Source organism: Myotis davidii, unplaced genomic scaffold (assembly GCF_000327345.1).
Source record: "Myotis davidii unplaced genomic scaffold, ASM32734v1 scaffold404, whole genome shotgun sequence".
Lineage (NCBI taxonomy): Eukaryota > Metazoa > Chordata > Mammalia > Chiroptera > Vespertilionidae > Myotis > Myotis davidii.
Window position 1 is genome coordinate 2226995 of NW_006295824.1, and position 23688 is coordinate 2250682.

At 35.5% G+C, this 23688-nt stretch overlaps 1 protein-coding gene and 1 long non-coding RNA gene across 2 annotated transcripts in view; both read right to left on the minus strand.

The window, feature by feature from the left end:
- The window catches only part of GALNTL6 (polypeptide N-acetylgalactosaminyltransferase-like 6), a 987982-nt gene that overhangs the window by 642904 nt on the left and 321390 nt on the right, over window positions 1–23688 (minus strand). The window lies entirely within an intron of this gene.
- On the minus strand, window positions 538–13087 carry LOC102763536. The gene is made up of 4 exons (XR_436018.2): window positions 13033–13087; window positions 2540–2681; window positions 2337–2424; window positions 538–1887 (listed from the first exon to the last, which is right to left on the minus strand). It is a non-coding gene; the product is annotated as an uncharacterized LOC102763536 (long non-coding RNA).

The following is a 23688-nucleotide window of genomic DNA, read 5'->3' on the forward strand; positions in this document are numbered from 1 at the left end:
TGAGAGAGCCCTTGGCTTATCATAAAGCCACATATAAATGCCAGTTGTTTTCACCATCTCTGCTATTTTTATCCATATATTTGAGTTATTGCCATTGTCCTTGAAAAGTTATAATATACTTATAGAGACAAAACTTATATACATTAAACAAAGAATTAATTTTGCAGGGCAAACTCTATGTCAGAATATGTTAATAGGATATAAGGATGGGTGTGAATTCTTATATTGGGTGTGATTATGTTTCTTATATAGAAGTCATTTGGGAGATGTTCTAAGCAAGTGGAACACTACTGTATAAGTAACATAATGATGACACCTATGGAAAAAAGAAGATAACTGACAATTATTCTTACATAATTTTATCCTCATAAGAGCAGGAATAATGAACTAGAGTTCAGAAAAGTAAAGGTCGAATAGTAGTCTTCAAGTCCACTTATGTAGTAAGTGGAAAACTAGAATTTGCACTAAACTGGTCCGCCTTTAAATCTTATGAATTACAAAAACAAACGAACATAGAGACGTTTTATGTTTCTCTCATTATTTATTTATTCAAACCCTATAAAGTCACTTGTAAAATGTTAGGAATTAAACAAAAGAGACAAGGTAAAACCAAAGAAGAATTCATACAAGGACCTTAGACTGTATCCACTGAACAACAAGGGGTCATTACAGGCTCTCAAACTGGAGAGTAATATACAAAATGTTATGTGGACGTCAGTTTTGGTCAAACCCAAGTATAGAGCATGCAATGAGCCAGGAAAAATCTACAGAGAAGTTTCTGCAATTTTGTATACTCCCAAAACAGACTGATAAGTTAGTGTTGGAACACATTAATCCCTTTTTTAGTGAATAGAACTGTCTTGTTCTTTACATTCTGTTTAAATTCTCAGACATGACATTGTTAACAAAATAAAATAAGCCTTGAGCTGGCGTTGATCACTGAAACCTCCAGTCCATCCTCTTGCCCTTGTAAACATGGAATCCGAGGAAGGGCTGAGGACACAGATATATGCAGCAGGCAGGAGGGTGTATGAAGGAATTCAGCTCGTATTTTTAGAATTTAAACATTTTCAACAGAATATGGGTTGCTATATAAAATATCTTGATTTTAATTTTTAAACAAATGCAAGTATTGATAAAATATATTGTAGGGTCATGTGTTCGGGATATCTTGGCTACAGTCCCCATTCCTAAATCAATGGGCAGGCTTCTGCTACAATCTTATTCATGACCCCACTCAGCTTGCCTCAGAAATTGATGACATTGTCTTTTATCTGGTGTAAACTTGACTACCATTACCAAAACCCTGAGCTTATAAATTTATCCTCTGTGTTTATATTAGTGGCTATGGAGATCATTAAAACTAGTTAAAGATAAAACACTGAGTTAGTATTGGTGAGAAGAGCTGCAAAAGTGAGGAAAGAAGAAGACTATTCTGGTAAATAACTAAATAGTGCTTTGGTTTTTATCTTGCTAATAAAAATGACAAAACACTTGAGTGGCTTGATGCTCAGAATCCCAGATTTCTGAGGATTCAGTTACATTGACCACACACTTGCAGTGTAAAATATTGTCCTATGGTAATGATTGCTTTTATTATACATTTATCTATGGGACTTATTTGCACACAAAAAAGGCTGCTATCAAATGCACGTTATCATAATACTATTTTATTTTGAATGACTATATCCATGGAATACAAGGAATGCACAATTTGAGAGGTCTACTGACAGAGCTTGCTTTGTATTCCAATTTTTCTGAAACTATTTAAGCATCCTTTGTTTGCATAGACAACAATCACAGGGCCTTCGTTTTATGATTTCTTGGGCGCTTGTGAAGAATTTCTGAAGATGCCTCCCTATTTGGGTTGAACACATGTCTGGGTAACTGAAAAAAAGAAAGAAAGAAAGAAAAAACTCACATTGTTTTAGCTCTCTTTTTTTTCTATATTGTTAATTCATAAATTTCATTAACATTATAACCAGAATCATTTTTCGTCAGTAAACAGAAGCTTCTATTAGTAAGTAATCAGAGAGATCAGTAGCAAACTATTCTCTTGTAAATAAAGGGCATCTTTATTATTATTATTTTTTTAGTTGAATATCATTGACTGCAAGTGCCTGGTAAGAACCACCCTGATATTAAATAGGTTTAAGAACTCAGCAGTAGCTAAATCCAGCTGACATACTCTATTTCCACTCAAGCATATGATGTAGAAGAGTTGTGTTACTGACCCTCAAAATTACTATAATTTTTACTTTTTTTCCATCACAATGGAAACATGTTAACTCAGCAGGAGAGTCCTCCACATCCTTGATTGCTATGCAGCCGCATACCTTGTAGAAATATTCAGAAGATCAGCATGTTACAAACATGACATTTTCTGAGATGTATTGCCATCTCAAAGTCTTCTCTTTGTGATTCCTAAAGGGAAAGATAAAAAACCAATAACAAAAATTTAGTAAAGAAGTGGACAGCATTTCTGTGAAAATGTAAAAGCAAAGAAAAATCATGTCCGAAAAAATCATATTATATTAACCTTCAAGTGTCACCTGGCCCCCTGGTGATGGAGATCCATACTCTTGCCGTTTTCTGTGGGTATTAAGTCTGGGTTTCCTGACCCCCTGAAATTTCTTCAGAAGGACATCATATGGTGCCTCTAGAATTCCACCCTATCAGTTCTTCAAGGGAAAAAACATAGCATCCTCAGTTGTTCTCCAGAATCAATGTTATCTTAAAATACGACTCTATGTCCTTATTAACCTGAGCTTACTGTGTTATGTCTGAAGGGAAACATATAACACAGAAAGACGGGATGAGGATTAGAGAGAAAAAGCAGAGATCTTTTGTCATAAGTGTGATAGTGATAAAGAAACCAAATCAAGTGTGAGCGCTTTCTCCAAGCTGTATGCCACCCAGCTGTTTTTATATATCTACTAACAAAATAAACAGTGTAATAGCCCTGGACCCAGAACTACAGCTGAGAATACAGGATTAGTTTATAATTAAGTCATGATTAGATGACGGCATGTCACAGTCATGGCTTCAAACTCCTCAAAGATCATTGTATAAACATATGCTCAGTCGGCTGTAGTTATTACCACTTTCACAATGACTGCAATCATCATTGCAGCCGCTATATGCATACAAATATAGATGAGACCACAGCATTACATTCAAGGAGACTTTTCTACTTTTAGTAGTGTTGCAATTTTAAATGGTTTTTATAGCAATCCTTTGAAATTTGTATCTGAAAGAAATTTTCTAAATGATAAAGATAATTGAATATGCAAACTTCATACTTGAAAAGCTCAAACAATGCTTTTTGGCCTGCCTATCTCAATAGCCGTCATTTAAGCTAATTCAATCTTCTGGAAAATCAAGTCAAAAGGTAAACAGTCATTGTAAGTCATCAAAAGTTTAACAAATATTTATTTGCACGAGTACCAGAGTATAACAGGCAAACTTGTGTAAAATGGATCATTGTAAGTAGATATATTGCTCAGAGATAGAGAATAGAGGGTATTCATACTATTTTCCTTCTACTATCAGCATTTCAATACTGGTATAATTGTATTCAATCTACCATTCAGCTGATCTGCCTACGGATATTTATTATTCAGTGTCTACTCTGACACTAGAAATATGTCAGTCAGACAAATTTGCAGCCCTTAGGGACCTTCTAGTACAGTGGTCAGCAAACTGCGGCTCGCGAGCCACATGTGGCTCTTTTGCCCCTTGAGTGTGTTCACAAAGTTTCAATCACGCTGTACGTGCGTGCCCGCATGTGGTATTTTGTGGAAGAGCCACGCTCAAGGGGCCGCAGTTTGCTGACCACTGTTCTAGTATAAGGAGACACTCATTCATTGAACCAATTATAAATTAACATCTACTATGTGCCTGGCAATGTTCTGGGTACTTGGGATTTATCAGTGACTAATGCAGAGAAAAATTCATACCCTTGAAGAGCTTACATAACTTACATTATAAAAATGTGTTATAAAAATATAAAATAAACAAGTAAACTATATAATAGTATTTTCAAAGAAGTCTTTTTACTTTATTAATTTGAATATTATAGGAGAAAAGAGTGGGGGCAGAGGTCAGTTGAGTTTGAAACATACTAAATATAAGGTGCCTAAGACTAACTTAGAAAGAGTTATAATACTTTTTCCACTGGAAAAATTTCACTTTAAACAATTACGTAAACATAGTATTTCATCTGAAGATAGAGTCTTGTTCTTATGTGGGTGAGCAAACATCTTTTTGGGCAGAAGTGTCAATGCTTTGACCATCCAAACCAGCTTGCTTTTAATAGTATTGATTATTTAGCATAAGTATAATTTGTCTACTGTGTTTGTCAGGAGGAGGTTAATCTCCACTTCTTACATCCAAATGATAAAATGTCAAGACTTGACAAGTAGAAAAGAAAGCACTTAAAATCTAAATCTTAAAAGGGTCTCGGATCATGACTTTCACAGCTAATTATTTCATATACCAGCAAAAATGTTTTCTCAGCTCTTAATTTAGATTATTTGGGTCAACAAATTGTAGACATGAAAGATAACAGACCACTGTGTTTTCCTGGTATCCACTCTGTATTTTGAAAATAATCTACTTACAGGAAAGCAACTTTGATTACTATAATTATAGTTTACAGTAAAAATTTTTAAAGATTAGAACTAAGATTAAGACATCCTATTTTACAGAACATACATATGAGATTTGAATAGTATATTATTAATTTTTCATAAAGATTTTTCTGCATGTGGTGATGACACAAATAAATAAAGATCTATGCAGTATTCATTATCTGTGTTAAGAATGTCAACTGCATAACAATTCAATTTATTCTACTTCCTTTCATGTTTTTTTAAAAATATATTTTATTGATTTTTTTACAGAGAGGAAGGGAGAGGGATAGAGAGAGCTATAAACATAGATGAGAGAGAAACATCGATCAGCTGCCTCCTACACACCCCATATTGGGGATGTGCCCGCAACCAAGGTATATGCCCTTGACTGGAATCGAACCTAGGACCCTTTAGTCCACAGGCCCATGCTCTATCCACTGAGAGAAACCAGATAGGGCTCCTTTCATGTTTTTAAACGCATAAATTAAAGAGATATTTTATATTAATAATAAGTACAGATGCCAAGGGGTAAATAGGTAATAAAATATTTTACTTTTGTAATCAAGGGTTACTCTTTTACCCATATGCTTTAAAGACAGATACTATTTTTTATTGTATAGTGATATAATCTAACATTGGACTTTAGCCAAACTCTTTAACATATATCTTCCTACCATCCCAAATATCTTAAAATGGATAGGCAATTTCCAATTAATTAGAGAAACAAAATAACTAGCGGTTAAGAGCACAAATTTCCATGTCTCACTTTCCTAATCTATACAATGGGAATAATAAAATTTAACTCACATAGTTTCAAGATGAGGATAAGATTTGTAAAATATCCATGATAGTACTTATCACTATACTAGTATATCAATATATACACATATATTCAACTGATTGAGATTTAATTACATTTTCAATTTTAATATAACTTAACAGTCACAGGTTTTTAAGTTAATACTTTTCCAAAGATAACTAACTATTACAGAATAAAATTTAGTGTAAAAAATACTAACCGTATGTACTTGGGAACATAGATCACTTTATTCAAAGTCTTGAACATTCTGGTCTTTCCAATTGCTATGAATAATCAGACTTTAAAATTTTTCTAACAAAACAATTCTAGAAATATATTGTAAAAAATGACCATAAGCAATTTCTGTTTTCATCTCCATTGTCCCTTTTGTCTTTACAATAAAATAAAGCTTAACAAATTCAAAATTCAGTTTTCTTGGATCCATCAGAGAACTGAGGCTGCCTGGGAAACCACCACCCAGAAATCTAGAGAGACAGACAAATCCAGAGTCAGAGCTAAGATCTCTTCACTTGGAGCAGAAGCGGGACCCATAAACAGGTAGCAATTAACTGATAATTGTGATGAATTGATAGTAGCTGTGAGTATGGATTGGCTTGAGAATCAGAAACTCCTGGGACTCTTAGGGAGTCCCTGTTCTTTCTCGGGTTTTGCCTCCAGGAACTATTCTGGATCCTCTTGGTGAAGAACCACGGAAGATCCCCCTCCTGGTTCTGTCAGTGTGAGAAGAAAGGAACCTTTGTGAAATGTGCCTGTAGTGTTCTCCATAGCAAATGCCTACACTCCAGGGGAAAAGAAACTTTCCAAAGCCTTATCCAGCTTGGGGAAAGGGCACTTCCCTGAGGATTCCAGTCTACTCTAGTTTTCCAGGCTAATCTAAGGAGAGGGGAGGAAATGAAGAAACCCTTGTGAAGGTCACATTTCAGGAAAAGGCCCACTAAAAGATTGGGATTTAACTGTAAAATTATAGAACGCTTTCCCTCCCTACACCTTACTGTCACACCAACAGGGCACATGTTTAATAACAGTAGATTAAAATGGAAAGACACAGGTGCTGTCTAAAGAGGAGTTCTTAGCAAAACCCAAAGACAAAGGGAGACCAAGGCAGGGACACAAGTACAGTGGTTATCAACCTCTTAATGCCGTGAGCCTTTCATACAGTTCCTCATGTTGTGGTGACCCCCAACCATAAAATTATTTTCCTTGCTACTTCATAACTGTAATTTTGCTACTGTTATGAATCGTAATGTAAATATCTGATATGCAGGATGTATTTTCATTGTTACAAATTGAACATAATTAAAGCATAGCGATTAATCACAAAAACAATATGTAACTATATATGTGTTTTCCAATGGTCTTAGGCGACCCCTGTGAAAGGGTCATTTGACTCCCAAAGGGGTCGCGACCCACCGGTTGAGAACCGCTACGCTAAAGGAACAAAGTTTCTGCCATGTCCAGCTGCCATAAACATTAAACACAGCCAGATCATCACAAAAGGTGATAGGAGAGGTCTATTTGTCTGAGTTCCTATCATCAAATGCGTCATGTTTGACTTGTAACAAAATTTTATAAGCCAAGCTGAAAGGCAAAACTAAATAAACAAACAAATAAAACAAACAAACAAAAAAACCCCACCACAGTCTGAAGAGACAAAGCGAACATCAGCAGTCTCCTGCATGCCACCTCCTAGGGATGAAGCCTGCATCTGTCCTGACCCGGAACTGAATCTGTGACCGTTTGGTGCATGGGAGGACACTCAACCAACGGAGCCACACTGACCAGGGCTTATTTTTTATTCTTAATTGATCTAAAATATAATGGCTTAACATAAAAATAATGCACTGGATATAAATAGCACATAGATAATTGAAACAACAGCAATATCATAAGGGAAAAGAGGGAGGAATTTGGAATAGTCTGTTATAAGGATCACGCAGGGCATACAAATCAGTATATTGTTATCTAAAGGTGGACATAAATTAAAAATTAATAATTTAAACTATAGGACAATTAATAAAAGTGTAAAAAGAAGTAGAATTGATATCTTAAGAACCAAAAGGGGTTAATAAAATAAAACTATAGATGGTAGAAAGAAAAGGAAAAAATAAAACCTCTGACAGATAGAAAAAAGTTACAAACATGGTAATAATCACCTTAAGTATGAATTATATGCATACGCCAATTAAATGAAATATATTATTAGAGTAGGAAATCTCTATACCTTCCTGTCAATTTTGTTGCTCACCTAAACCTACCATAAAAGAATAATGCCTATGAATGAACCAATGAATGAATCAATAAGTGGATAAGCCAACCTGTGAAATAAAAATCAACAACAAATGCAAACAAGGATGGAGATAACAATTCAAAGGGACACAAGAACCAACTGAAAGAGTTTCCAAATAGCCAAAGCTGGACTATTCAACCAATAAAATAAAGATTATAACACAATTTATTAAGTAAATGTTCATGAGAACATAATGATATATGTAAACAATTGAATAAATAAATAACTGGAGGAGACAGACATCCATATAAATTAAATGATTTGAAATAATTTCTGTAGGTATCCCACCCACACGACAGTAGGTGAAACATAACTCGCCATCTTTAGGTATTGGCAGAGTGATTTTGTTCCAAAGAGTATATTTTTAAGGGGAAGGGAAGGAGGTGACAATGTTATAGAGAAGAAACCTGACTAGCAAGATGATCAAGGTCTAAATTCATATTAATAACACATTGTGTTATTGCATAGCCTGGATATGATGTCACAGGAATGGCACTTTACCACAGCGGTCTTCTTTCCCAAAATTCCTAACAGCAGACAAATCTTAATAGAGGGACATTTTATAAAATACCTAACGAGTGCTTCTCAGAACTGTCATGGTCGTCAATAACAAAAGAAGTGTGAGAAATTGTCACAGCTAGAGTAGCCCAAGGATACATGATGGTTAAATGTAATGTATTCTAAAATGCACACTGGAATAGAAAAAAGATCTGAAGTAAAAATTAAGGAAATATTAATACAGTGTGGACTTTAGCTAATAACAACATATCAATATCACTTCATTAATTACAATAAATGAATTCTGCTAATGTAAGATGTTAATAATAGGAGAAACTGTGTTCTAGGTTTATGAAAACTCAGTATTCTCTTTGCAACATTTCTACAATCTAAACTTATAAAAATAAAGTTTATTTTAGCAATAAGTCTTTTAGCAATAATTTTGGAATTTTAACACTATTTATATTTCTTATATTATCATGTCTATCCATAAGCTGAAGTGCATACTTGTCTTTTCAACTCACAGCACTGTTGTCAACATTTCTCATTCTTTACTATGATGTATATTCATATAATTAATAACTGCGAAGTAAATAATGGGGAGATATGGCATTGACTTTCTCTGTGTAGTACTAGTTTGCATTTTGATGATGATAAAGTATTCATTTTAATTATTTTTATTTACCTACATGACTCAATACCATTTAAAATTCTAATGCACCAAGGAGCCTTTTTGTCAACTTGATCAGAAGAATAAATGCATTCAGCAAAATAAATTTGTGGAAGGGCAAATAAATTTGAATGAAATGAAAATTAAGCTAGAACATCTATTTGTTAAACACATGAATAAGTAAATGAATCAGTCCTACTAATATAATTTTTTATTGTGATCCTATGTTATTATGCCTGTAAAAAAGAGTGAATATGTTTATTTCACTGAGTTACAATAATAATCATTTGTTAAAAGATTGAAGGCTGATGTTAGTTTGTCCTTGTTTTACCTTGTGCGACATACCTGTTATGAATCACTACAATGTAGCATTAAAATTAATAAAGTCATTGTTTTTTTAATGTTTGGTTTTCTAGCACTACTCTATTTTTTGAACTAATAACCCTGGGTCCTCCTTCCTTAGAAAGATAGTACAAATGCATAGTTGTTCAAATAGAATCTCTTAAATTATATCACACTGTTGCTTTGGGGAATTAAATAAGATCTATCTACCAATGAACTAATGTATCACCTGACCTTGCAATAGATAATTTCCAGAATGCCGAAATATCTCTTAGTTAACCTTTATGAGAAATTTTTTAGGTCAGGATTTATATGCAGTTTTGCAACATGTAAGATTAGGAGATTATTTGCGAATTTTGAGACATGAACAAGAAAATTAAGTCACTTTAAAAATTTGAGCAAATATTCTTTTTTGTAACTAGACATCCTTGTAACGTAGCCTTTTTCTAGAATAGATAGTATAACTAAGGAGGGGAAAGAAAGGAAAAAAAAATAACTTGAGAATTTCTGTAGTCTAATCTTTTTCATGTTTTTTGAGCAATTAGTTATGCTTGAAAAACCTTTTCTTTTTGAGTCTGCCTATAATTTTCATTCAAAGCTAAAAGAATAAGTCCTTTCTTCTACATCCCAACCCTTTAATTATCTGAAGGTAATGGCTCTTCAGTTTCTCATACTAACATGATTATTAGCGACTTTATCATCCTACTCAGTCTCCTTGTGTGAACAACCATTTTCAACTGTGATGTCAGATAGCGTTCAACCAAATCACAGAAAGGCAATTTTACTCTCTTGTTCTGGAACCAATACCCCAAACACTATGTTCTCACCTATAAAATCTGTTTTTTTACTTTTAAATTTTTAAATGTGTTGTGTGGCTTTAGAGATGAAATAATTCACAAAGCCACCCAGCTTTGTGGAGTATAAACAATCTAGCATCAAGGTTCTCATTATGTTTTTTAGAAAAAATACCAAATAGTGCAACTGTGAGAAGGCCCGTACAGCAGGTCTGGATCTGCTGAATCTCAGATATGCTTTGTTTAGTGACTTCTTTTGTAATGTTTCCAGGTTCATGATGAAATGGTTTTTTATTTTTTATTTTTATTGATTTCAGAGAGGAAGGGAGAGAGAGAAACATCAATGATGAGAGAGAATCATTGATTGGCTGCCTTCAGCACGCCCCCAACTGGGGCTCCAGCCTGCAACCTGGGCGTGTGCCCTTGACTGGAATCAAACCTGGGACCCTTCAGTCTACAGGCTGACACTCTATCCACTGAGCCAAACCAGCCAGGACTGAAATGGTTTTGTTTCATTTAGTTATGCGTTAGGAACTCGACATTTTAAATAATATATTGGTTATATATCAATTTTTTGTATTCTAAAAATTTTAGATCTGCTAATAATTCTATGACTTCTCATTCATTTAGTTATGCGTTAGGAACTCAACATTTTAAATAATATATTGGTTATATATCAATTTTTTGTATTCTAAAAATTTTAGATCTGCTAATAATTCTATGACTTCTCATTCATTTAGTTATGCGTTAGGAACTCAACATTTTAAATAATATATTGGTTATATATCAATTTTTTGTATTCTAAAAATTTTAGATCTGCTAATAATTCTATGACTTCTCATGTAGAGAGCTAGTTGATTTACTAGGTTGACTAACAATGTAAGTTAAAAAGAAAGATAATACAAAGGAATACTTTTTAAAATAACCTTAAATGTACTGGTGGGGGGGTGGTAGAGGGGGAGAGACAGTATCCTTTTAGACAAGAATCTCCAATGGCAACTCGACTTCCAACACATGCAGGTCAGGGTTCCTACTTTGTAGTGTTCTTGAGTTTACCTCATGACCTCCAAATGGTATTAATAAGGATTCCATAAAGAACTAAACTGTCATCATTCAATTGTCTAATTATAGCTTCCCACTAATCCTTGGTTTCTCATTCTATCTTCTTTTATTCAGTTAGGCAATGATTGTCCCCTTTAATAACTGGAGAGTGCTCTTCACAACATAGCAGGCGGGGAAAATTCTATAAATAATTTATAATGAATATGTGTTCTAAAAGGCAGTGCGTTTTAAAAGGTAACACTGCAGCTTGGGAATAGTCACAAGAAAATGAATGTGTAGCGTGTACTTACTATGTGCCCACCCCTATTATAAGGGCATTATCTTAATTTATTTAATCTTTAAAAACTCTCTTAGAGGCAACATAATTTGTATCTTTCCTTTTATTTGAGGAAAATGAGGCACAGAGAATTCAAGGGAGAGTTTAAGGTTACACAGCTATTAACAGGCAGAGCCAGAATTTATATGCCAGTAGCCTGGCTTCAGAACTTGGTTTTAACAACTACATAACGTAGATTTTTAAAAAAAAATTAAATTTATCAGGGTGGCATTGGTTAATAGAAGCATATTGGCTTCAGTATAGATTTCTATGATACAAAATCTGTATATTTCACTGTGTGCCCACCACCCAATATCAAATCTTTCCCATCAACATTTAATAGGCACCCTCCGCCCTACCCCCTTCCTCCTGGCAACTGCCCCACTGCTATTTGTGTCCATGAGTTTCAGTTTTATATCCCACACTAGAGGCCCAGTGCATGAAAAATAATGCACTGGAGGGGGGGGGGGTCCCTCAGCCCAGCCTGCCCCCTCTCACAGTCCAGGAGCCCTCAGGGGTGGGAGGCGACCCAGTGATCAGGGAAAGGTGAAGCCCCATCACATCTCTGCTGCTGCCACTGCTGGCAGCACAAGCCTCGGCCAGCCCTGGGCAGCTGGGGGGCTGAGGGAACTGGGCACTGCCATCTTGTGATTATGGGCACTGCATTCTTTGAGGGCGGGGCAGTCGACATATTCCCTCCTTATTGGCTGTGGACGCTGCCTCCTTTTACGACAGAATGAGGGTCAATTAGTATATTCCCTCTTTATTAGATAGGATATCAGCAAAATCATTTAGTTCTTAGCTTCTCCCAAGTGGCTTATTTCACTTAGGATAGTATTTTCAAGGTCCATCCATGTTGTCGCAAATAGTATTTCTAGCAAGACATGAAGACAAACAAAAGTGTCCTGCCATAGAGGATTCAATAAGAAAGATGTGGTACGTAGACACAATGGAATACTAATCAGCCATAACATAACTTCTTAGAAAGAGGTGTTGTATTGGCTCTGGCCAAAGATTTAGTTAGGTACAGGAAGCAAATACTTAAGCTCATCAGAAAAGGCTGCCAAAATTGGCTTTAAAAATTAAAAATCTGGAAGCTTCCTCTCCTTGCTCACATAAATTTTCTCTGGCTCTTTCAGTAAAGGGCACTCCCACCCCCCTCAACCCCATCACTGTCTCTCCTGACAATGACAGTGGTATCCCCACCATGTTCCCCATTGCTCCCACTTATCCTTCTAATGTCCATTCTTCAGAGATCCAAAATAGGCTTTTCTAAACTTAATGCAAATCATGCACTTTTTATTTAGAGACATCCAGTGGATTCGTTCATTACAGTTACAGTGAAATCAAAAGTCCTTACCAAAGCTTAGGAGACACTATATGATTTGGCTTTGCCCACTGCTAAGATTCTCCAACTCACTAAAACATGTTTTGTCTGCTCTGACATATATTCTATTACACAAACATACAATGTTTCTCCCAGTCCCGGAATCTTTACATCTGCTATCCCTCTGCCTGAGATGCTCTTTTAACAACTGCTCATAGCATGGCTTTTTCTCATCATTCAAAACTTATTTCAAATGTCACTTATTCAAAAATGTCTGCTTACCCCAATCTTATCCAAAGTAGCTGCCCTCAGTCACTATCAATCATGTCACTCTGTTTTATCTTCTTTTTGGGGGCTGGGTGAAAAAGATGAAGGGATTAAGCAACAACAACAAAATGCTTTTTGACACAGATAACACAATGGTGATTACTAGAAGGAAAGGGGTGGGAGGAGTTAGAAGATGGTAAAGGGGGGGATACATGGTGAAGGACTTGACTTGGGTGGTGAAGGAACAAAACACTATACAGATGATATATTATAGAATTTTACACTTGAAACCTAGATAATTCTATTAAGCCAATGTTACCCTATAAATTCAATAAAATATGAAAATAATAAATATATCACTAATTACTGCCTAAAATAGCTTCTTTTCCTGGTATTAACAGTATAAATGCAAATTACTAACATAGTTATAAAGAAAATATATTCATCTACTTGAGACTTGCTGAGACCATCTATGTACATAAAAGGCTAATACACAGTGTCCCCTCAGGAGTTCGACCAGGAGAACGGGAGTTCAATTGCTTGCTATGATGTGCGCTGATCACCAGGGGGCGTGGAACATGGTGGGTGACCAGCAGCCGCAGCAGGGTGCTGAGGGAGTGAGGGAAGGAGGAGGCAGGGGGGCTGGGAGGCAGGGAGGTGATGAACCTGATAGGCCTTGATCACTACCAGGCCTATGGACCCTACCCATGCACGGATTTCGTGCACCAGGCCTCTAGTTCATTATAAGAGATATGTTTTATCATTAAACACCTTGAGCACCAAATCTTGTCTTTTCCTCGCTGGGCCTTCCTTTCACTATGTTCTGTGATCTCCCGCTCTCTTCCTGCACCCACATCCTTTGGACAGTGTTCTCTCAGATCATCATTGTTGACAAGCGGAATCAATGCCACTGCCCTGTGGAGGGCTAGAGTATTTACAAGGGCTTGTTCCGGCAGAATTAGAATGTATTTCTGCCCACACCCAGCTGAGACATTAAAGGATGCTTAACTGTTTTCTTGTTAGAAATTCAGCTCAAATTTTTCTGCCTATATCATCAATTTCCAGATGTTCTCCTGATAGGCCCTGATCACCTGTGGAAATACCAATGATAGCCATATATTTGTAGTTGAGAAGCAAAAATGAATTTTGTACATATCTTATCATTTTAATGCATTTTAATCCATTGATGGTAGACTTGGGAGGTGCAAAAGCATCCAGGTGTAGAACTGCTGAAAGCTCCTATGGAGAAGATATGAAGAAATCTCTAGAACAAAGACAGCCAAGCAAAGAATAAACATCAAAGAGGCAGAGTAACTTCCCTGCTTCCATTGTCTAAATCCTTCAGAGTGTACTTCTGACTTTGGGGGTAGGACTGGAAGTTGGAAGAGATAAAACAAAGAATCATAGTCTTCCCTTTGTCAGAACAGTCTTTTGACCTGGCTTCAATATTCTCAGTCTCACAATACTGCGGATTCCCAAGACGTCACTCCGTGAGCTAGGTCAGCCTCTGCCATCGTTTAAGTCGCCCAGGACATCAAAAGGCCATACCTATCCCCCAAAAGTGGGCTGTAGTACAAGTCTCTGGTTATGTACGATTCATCTTTGTTGTGATATTATAATATATCATATTACTAGGTAAAGCCTGCATCTGGAAACTTTTCAATACTATGTGCACTATTATGTAATTATCTTGATTAATTTTTCACATCTTCAATTTTTTTCATTGACTTTATTATATATGCATTTCTATATGCATTTACTAAACATGTATAATGTGTTGTACTTTATATTTTTTATGAAGATACAATAATAAATATAATTTGTAAGTTTAAGGCGCTCAATTCTAGGGTTGGAAAAGGTATATATTCCAGCAATGTAGTGTATCTAGGGGTTCTTAACAAGTTAGATGTGTGGGGTTAGGAGAAAATATTTGTCAATTTTTAGAGAACCGAAATTTAGCATTTCCTTCAAGTAGGCCATAAAATACAGAATTAGTAGGACTGGAAATTTCTTCATCAGTAGAATTGTAAATATTTTTATTTCACATTGAAGTTGATGCAGCTATGTTGAAATATTCTTCAATCATCCCTTCTTTAAATTATAGTAGTTGCTAAATGAATCACTAGATATTGGTATTGAGTGAATTAGTAAAGGAACACAATAATTACTATATCACAACCCTGATTTTTAAAAATATGTCAGTAACTCTATTTTAATATGTTTGCTTCCCTTTATAATTTTATGTATTTTGTGTTACCCATTTTAAAACATTATTCTAAAAAGGGTCTATAAGTTTTACCAGCCCACCATGTCTCTGTGTAAGAACTTCTGGTCTATGGTGACAATGTAACTTATTGTCCTAACTCGAACACTTTTTTAAATGAAGGGATAATAATAATTATGCCCATAATAAGTAATAATTATTAATTAATATATTAGTGTAGCTAATAGTAAGTATAGACTAGCTGAGATTATGAAGATATTTTTGGAGTTTACCTATCTTAACTCCAAAATAAGTAATAATAAAAGGCATTATTACCAACCAATAAACATGAAGAATCAGAAACAGGCATAGATTGAACTGAGTGAGACCACTATGTAATGTCTGTTTGCAGCCTCTGTCTGTCTCTCCCTTGAGTACCAGGCAGGTTGGATCAATGTAGTAAAACTGCCTGTTTAATTATAGACCAGAAGACCACATGTTTACCATGCACTGAACATTTTAACAAACTATTCTTTAGTTATCACAATGGTGCAATTAAAAAAGAATTTTTGCATATAAGTATAGATTTTTCTATATTTTTAATTCTTTAAACCTTTTTAGGTTTCCTTTTCAGGACAAGTATATCCTATTTTTAATAGAAAATTACACACGTTCTAAACTCTAATTATACAGTTTTATATAAATTTTAATAGATGGATATACTATAGGACCTTCACATTAACTTAGTTTAAAAAATGTCTGTGAAGATGCTAAACAATTGAAAACGTTTCATAGAGAAGAGAAAAGAGTATATACTTTTAGAATCACATGGGTATGAGTGTCAAATGCCAATGATGCCATTTATTAGCTATAACATTCTGGGACAATGATATAATATCTTTGGACCTGATTCCTTCCCACTTTAAAAGTGGGGGGATGGTTGTGAGGATTACATGACATAATTTAGAATAATTCCTTAGAATTCTGTCCAATTCTTAAGAGATTGATATCTTATTACAAGAGTCTGTAATGATCATTCTTCATTTCCCCAATAATTTTTAAAAACACCATTGTTGCTTAGTTCTTCATAATAAAAACCTTAAAGATTCCTTTATTTGATCTCTTCCACCAAATTTATGACATACTTATACCTCTTTCTTGACAAAGTTTACAAATTATTTCCTTTTTTTCAACATTTCCACAATGACCACTCAAATGCAAGTACTCATATTTCATAAATTGTTGCAAACAGTTCCCAATGCATTTTCTCCCATGACAACATACCTAACTACTATCCACATTGTTGTATTCTTCTAACATTTAAAAATTTATCTCTCGTTATTTATCGTAAATTAATGATATTCAATCTGACCTTCAAATATTAACACAACTTTACTTATTTCTGAACTAGTCAAAGTATAAATGTTAGTATTGGAAAACTATATTGCCAAACTTAAACAGGACTTTATTCTGTTTGTATGTCCTATAATTTGCAATTTAATTAAATTTAAACATATTGTTCTCCTCTCAGCCCATTTTGATTTTATTATATATGAAAATTACAGTATTTTCCAATTGGCCTATTCAAATCACCTTCATACAAAGACCACCAGTTTCTGTGCAAAATTTTTTACAAGATATGTGTTTGCACTTATGTTACATAATAATTAATATGTGACATGCATCAATAAAATGGGTTGATGGAGCTAAATAGGCCCCCTGAGAGTCTCCATTAGCACTGAGTTTTTGCAGTTCAAGGACATGGCCACTAGATGGTAATCACAGATCACACTGATTTCACAAGTAAATTATCTAGATACCTATCTCAGGAATAATGTACCATATGAAGCTATTTTAAAATTGTTATCCTCAAAGTGACATTCATTTATGTATTTATCATCTATGTATAAATCAAAAATTATATATATATCTCTACATCTCTAAGTATCTAAATATATAAACACACATTTTTGGATAATATAAAATATATGAAATTATTTCAATATTTCAATGTTAATGTGATTATTATGTCATAAGTATAAAGAAATAATTGTGTTGAAATAGTCTTACTTGCCATTCTTTTATTTATTTATGCTATAAAAAATATAATTCAAAAGACATTTAATAATAACTGCACTAATTTCTAGCTTTTTCTAAGATAAATTATTTGTCTTAATCTTGGAGTACAACCTCAAATTGGTCTCCTCATCATATCTGCAGACCAAAGTTCATATAATTACAATGACTTTAGTAAATTTGGAACTACTGGTCTTGTTGCCAATGATGCTTTGAAGAATTGTAAGTATAGAAAGCAGGAAAGCTTTACAGAAGCAAGATATATACGTTACATAGGAGAGGGTATGTTTCAGGGATGCCTCACTCTGCCTCCTGGTTCAAACTAATTAAAGTGTTTCCCGGTATGAAGGTTGCCATTCTTTTAAATTTGGGAAACGAAGGCAAGGGACCAAATTAACCTCTGCTACTTTTTCCTCCTCCCATTTCTTGAAACACAGTGTCTTTTTCTAGCCCAGGTTGAGTTGGTACCAAGTGAGAACTGGCCACACCTTGTGGTTTTGCAGGAGAGTGGTGGCAGACAGTCAAAATTATAGTCTGACCAATCAACTAATGCCATAGTTTCTTTTCACAGTACTTATCACTTCCAGCACATTATTTTATTGTTCAGCTAAGTTTTCAAATTCCAGAACAGAGGTTCTACTTTCTAGTTCATGTAGCAACTAGCTGAATGTGTAAGAGAGTTCATCTGTGTCTTGTTTAATAACAAGAATATTAATAAAGACTTTTATAAGCCCCAACCAATTATTTTCAAGAACTTTTAATAATAAAGTAAACAATTAGGAGATAATTTTGTCTGTTTAATTTAAAAATCTTAATTTCTTATATTCTCCATAATTGACACTAATTTTTTTCTCTTTTTAATACATTTTTTGGGGAGGCAATGTAATGAGACAAAGCAGGCATTTCAGCTTCTCTTTCATAAAGTATGCTACTAATTCATATCCATAAAACATGCTTTCTATCAGTAAAGAAAAAAATAATTATCATTTGATGAGTATATATTTCCTTTCCAGCATTGTGTCAATCCTTTTATATGTAACTAGAGGCCTGGTGCACAAATTCGTGCATGGGTGGGGTCTGACTGGGGGGGAGAGGCTGTGAGCAGTTGGCTGGCTGGACCCACCCCCTGGTCAAACTCCCGGTTGAAGAGACAATTTGCATATTAGCCTTTTATTATATAGGATACCTTATTGAATGCAATACCACTTTGGTTATCAATTTTTAAAGTGTTCCTCACTGAGCAACAATGCTAATGGCACAGTTGATATCATTCTCCTCTGGTCAAAAGGGAAAAAAAATTAAGAACAATTTCTTAAATATTGAGGTACACTGGCAAAACAATAAGATAAATAACTTGTATGTTATCATGGAGTTACATTTGTATTTATGTGTATATTCAGATATATTCCTCTGAAATAAAATGAAGCAAAATAAAATTATATTATCTATGATAAAATGCCCAAAATTATTTTTTTGCCATCTGCATCAGTGCTCAATTTCAAATGGCATTAAATTATGAAGGACACAATGGATTATGAAAGCAACTGTAAAATATTTTCTGGTACCATTTGTTTGCTTCATTCCAAAACTTGCTTTTTGTATTGGTGAGATCTGCATTCATGAAAATAATTAGTTCCAAATACATATATAAAAAAGCACCATTCATGATTTACAAAAATATATAAATGATTCAAGGTAATCAGATTTCTTTAATGCAAGTGAAATCAGTGTGCAGTCATGAGCAGCAGTTCTAAACTCTAACTTTAAATGAAAGATAATTAAACCTGAGTCTTTTAACAACATGAAAAAAAAATCAAGTTTGGGGAAGATTTTATTGTGTTCATTGCCACACATATTAGGGAAACATCAATATAATTAAATATAATTCAAGCAGGCATTCAATTAAGCCCCTACTGCATCTAGCATATATTGAATTGATAGTTTCATCTAAATTACTGATGCTTTTGAAGACTTTAACTATATGGATAAATAGCTAGTGATTACATTTCCCCAAATCCTTTACTGCCTGTTAGAATTTCAAAGTTGCTTAACTTCTCAGTGTTTTTATTTCTCACTTGAGGCCTGGTGCATGAATTCATGCACCAGTGGGGCCCCTTGGCCTGGACTGAGGGATCAGGCCAGAATTGACTCTCTGACATCCCCTGAGGGTTCCTGGATTGCGAGAGGGCGCAGGCCAAGCTGTGGGACCCCGCTGGTACATGATCGGGGTCGGGGAGTGATGCAGGAGGTTGGCCAGCCAGGGAGGGACAGCGGGAGAGCCCCAGGGCATGCCTGGCCTCCTTGCTCTGTCCCGATTGGCTAGACCCCAACAGCAAGCTATCTTACCAGTTGGAGCATCCGCCCCCTGGTGGTCAATGCGTGTCATAGTGACTGGTCAACTAGTTGGCTGCCTGCCCCCTGGTGATCAGTGCACATCAGTGCCCCCTGGTGATCAGTGAGTGGTTGAGTGGCCTTAGCATATCATTAGCATATTACACTTTGATTGGTTGAACAGATGACTGGGCAACTGGACACTTAGCATATTAGGCTTTTATTATATAGGATAGTAATAGGAGAGGTTTGGACTAGTGCTTTTTTAGGTCTTTTTAGATTCTTAAAAGTTTGCTATCATCTGAGGTACTGAAAGAGGAAACCATTTGCTGGCATGAGGCTAGTTCCCTTAGAAATTGAGGGAATCCTCTTTCCTGAGTATAACAACACAGTCTAAAAACATTGTTTCCTGCCCTAGCCGGTTTTGCTCAGTGGATAGAGCAATCGGCCTGCGGACTGAAAGGTCCTATGTTTGATTCCAGTCAAGGGCACATGCCCGGGTTCTGGGCTCAATTCCAGGTGCGGGGCATGCAGGAGACAGCCGATCAATGATTCTCTCTCATCACTGATGTTTCTATCTCTCTCTCTCCCTCTTCCTTCCTCTTTGAAATCATCAAAACTATGTTTCCCTTCAGAATGCATTAGGACTTCCTTACTATTAAAACAAGCAAGCAAACAAACAAGCAAAACAAAGTCTCTTTCTCTCAAAGTAAATATGACCTATTTACCAAGAGATATGACTGCAGAGGTCAGGAAGGGCCCTTCTGATGGGTTAGGTTCTGCTTCAGAGGAGGTTGTCTAACGCCTTAAACAGAAGCAAGATGGCGATTCTTTGTCCTCCATGGAGTCCTATGACTACTTCTTGCGGCAGAGTTTTCAGAGGGGTAACAGTAAAGAATAGTACGTTATCTGGTTATGTTCACTGAAAAGGTGATGGTAGACCAAATGTTACTTACAGCAAAAACTGGGGAAAGTGGAAAGCTTTCAGAGAGAATTAGGGAGTGGAATGGATGGCAAAGGTTATTTATTAGGTATGTGGGATGAGTGTGGTTTCAAAAATAATTCTACTTTATGTGAACAATGAAGTCATTCAAAGATAGGAAAGTCGAAAAAAGCATTGACATTGAGGGGGAAGTATGTGGTGCAATTTCTAACATATTGTATTTGAAGTGCTTGGGAAGGACATTTCCTCTGAGGACGTATTTTTCACAGTCATCGGCACATCAAGGGAAGATGAAGCACAAGATAAGTGAAAGCTTTCATGGAGTGAGTAGAATGACAATGGAAGCTGTCCTAGGAGAGAATCAAGAGGAAGGCAAACACTGTGATCCAATAATATTGGGAGTGAAAGACTTCCTCTGGGTTTCAGGAAGAGAAGTGAGCCAGCTTCCTAGGCAAGAGCTGTTGCAGACAATAGGGAAGGCTCTGTCCCCCAGCCTGCCAATTTTCCTTCACAGTGTGGAACACGTTACACCTCCACAATGAAAATATAATCATGCTCCCAGGTCCCTTAAAAGACATAAACAAAGCTTCTTATGGAATAAGAGAAAACTGACTAGACTGACTAACCTGTGTGGCCTGGTTCCAATATACCACTATAAACCCCACTTCTTCCATGTCTCTCAGCATTAACCACCCTCATCTTTGCCCTCTGTACACTCCATGTTTATTTTTGGCAATAGCTTCTTCTTTAAATAAATCTACTGTTGCTATCTTATATTCCTTTTATATTCAGTATTCTTTCTCATTGATGACATCTCTAATTCCTAATAGATCAAATAACATTATTGTAGTTGGAAAACATTTACTCTCTTCCTTGTAACGTGCATCTGATATTCACGGTCCCCATTAGATGGAGTTCTATCGGAACAGACATCATTCTTGACTTTATTAACCATGGAATCTTCATTCCACAGTAAAGTATATGGGCTTCATTCATATTTTTTTTTTTTATTTTTTATTTTTTATTTTTAGTATGGGCTTCATTCATATTTTTAAACAAATCACTTTTTTAAAATTATTTTTTCTCTTTTTGGTTAATCCTCACCCAAGGATATGTTTTCCATTACTTTATAGAGAGAGTGGAAGACAGGGAGAGAGATGGAGAGATAGAGAGAGACAGAGACAGAGAGAGAGACAGAGAGAGAGAGAAAGGGAGAGATACACACACAAAGAGAGAGACACATCAATATGAGAGAGAGACACAGCAATTGGTTGCCTCCCTCCCTGGCCCTGATCGGGACTAGAGATCCAACCTATAAACCAGGTACTTGTACTTGACCAGGAATCAAACCAGAGACCCTTTAGTGTGCAGGCCAACATGCCAACATTGAGACCTTGAGACACCCCTGCCAGGGCATATTTTTAAACAAATTAATGGATGAATTTCAATAGGTACTAAAGAATAAGAAAGGTGAGAAATTGAAAGTTCCCTTTCAACCTTTTATTCCAAGAAATATGGCTGCAATGGGAAATAGAGAAAAAGAGAGGTAGCTGGTAGACATATTTAAGTTAGGTGAGATTCAATATGTTTTAAATTATAAGGATGAGGTCCTTGTAATTTCAATTATAAGGATGAGGTCAACACACACACACACACACACACACACACACACACACACACGCCTTCCTTTTCTTCCTTGTATCCTTTAAAAATGGTGGATTTATTTTAATCATTGTTGAATTAGCTATAAATGGCCCCAAATTCTGTGCTGTCTTTCTCAACTTTTCGATACAATGGCTTGTTGCTCTTGAGGTAATAGTTGGAAAAATCATACAAACTGTTGGGATATTTGCATAGCGATTATATGCTGAACAGCAGCTTGGATTTTCTATTTCCATCTGCTTCAATTTAGTAAGTATAAGAGGTGTTATTATTATTATTATTATTATTATCATCATTATCATCATTAAATTATCTGAATTCCAAATTAGGAAATACACAAACTGCACATAATCTTTCTATAGATAAAAATAACTTTGTTAAAAGGAAATTTTTGTTTTATGTAACGAAGTCTGTTAAATATAATTCCCTTCTCAATTTTAAAAAGGGCATGTTTATTCAAGTGTAAATAATATGCTCATGTCTGTGACTAATGAAACCATTTAAAAATAATAAATTAGTCTGCAAAGCTTGCAGCATGTATTCCTTTCAACATTTGCCCTTCAGTCTCCTTGAACAACGAAGGTAACCCTGTCTCTGCTAGAATCACCAGTTATTTCTAAGAATAGGAACACTTCACTGATCTGAAACTGGTCTGTTTGTTTCAGGGCTGGAAACACAGAAGGGACAAGGGACTTTGAGAGTCTAAAGCAGGCTTAGCAAAACACAAACAACTGGCCGCTAGAATTACAGTGCTTTCTGGCGTTCCATGGTATCTGTATACCCTTTACTAATCCATTATATGGAACAATTGATGCTTACTATTCATTAGACTTTAGTGGACCTGCACAGAGATTTTAGTTAATTATTTATTCATCTATGGCCTAGATTTAGTTCAGGGATGTTTCCCTTTGTGTATCGTTGTTGTCTCCCCTATCATTATATCCACATGAGGTCATATTCATCTTTTGCAGGGTAAAGTGTATATGTTATATTTTTTCCGAAATGGGTAGAACTATAAAGTACAGTGGGGCCTTGACTTACGAGTTTTCGTTCCAAGGCCGAGCTCGTTAAGGAGCTCGTTAACTCAAATTACTGTATCAACTCAATGCAAAAAATCGGCGGAGAGACAGCTGGTATCTCAAAAAACTCGTTAGTCGGGACACTCGTAAGTCAGGGCCCCACTGTATTTTTAAATAAAGAAAGCTTCAGCCATCCTGAAATCCTTTGATACTGCTTTGGCACTAATACTGATAACTCCAATCTGTGTATCTATGTCAAACTTTTGCTGAGATTTAAGGACAGACCCATGAAGATTAAAATGTGCTTTTCAAAGCATAGAACCTTCTAACTTCCTAAGCTCCTGTGCACCGCTCCTGTCCTGTCTTGTGTTGCTCACCACATACAAGACATGTTCCTTTCTTTGGTTTCCTCAAAAGGATCTCCAGGTTGCACACAC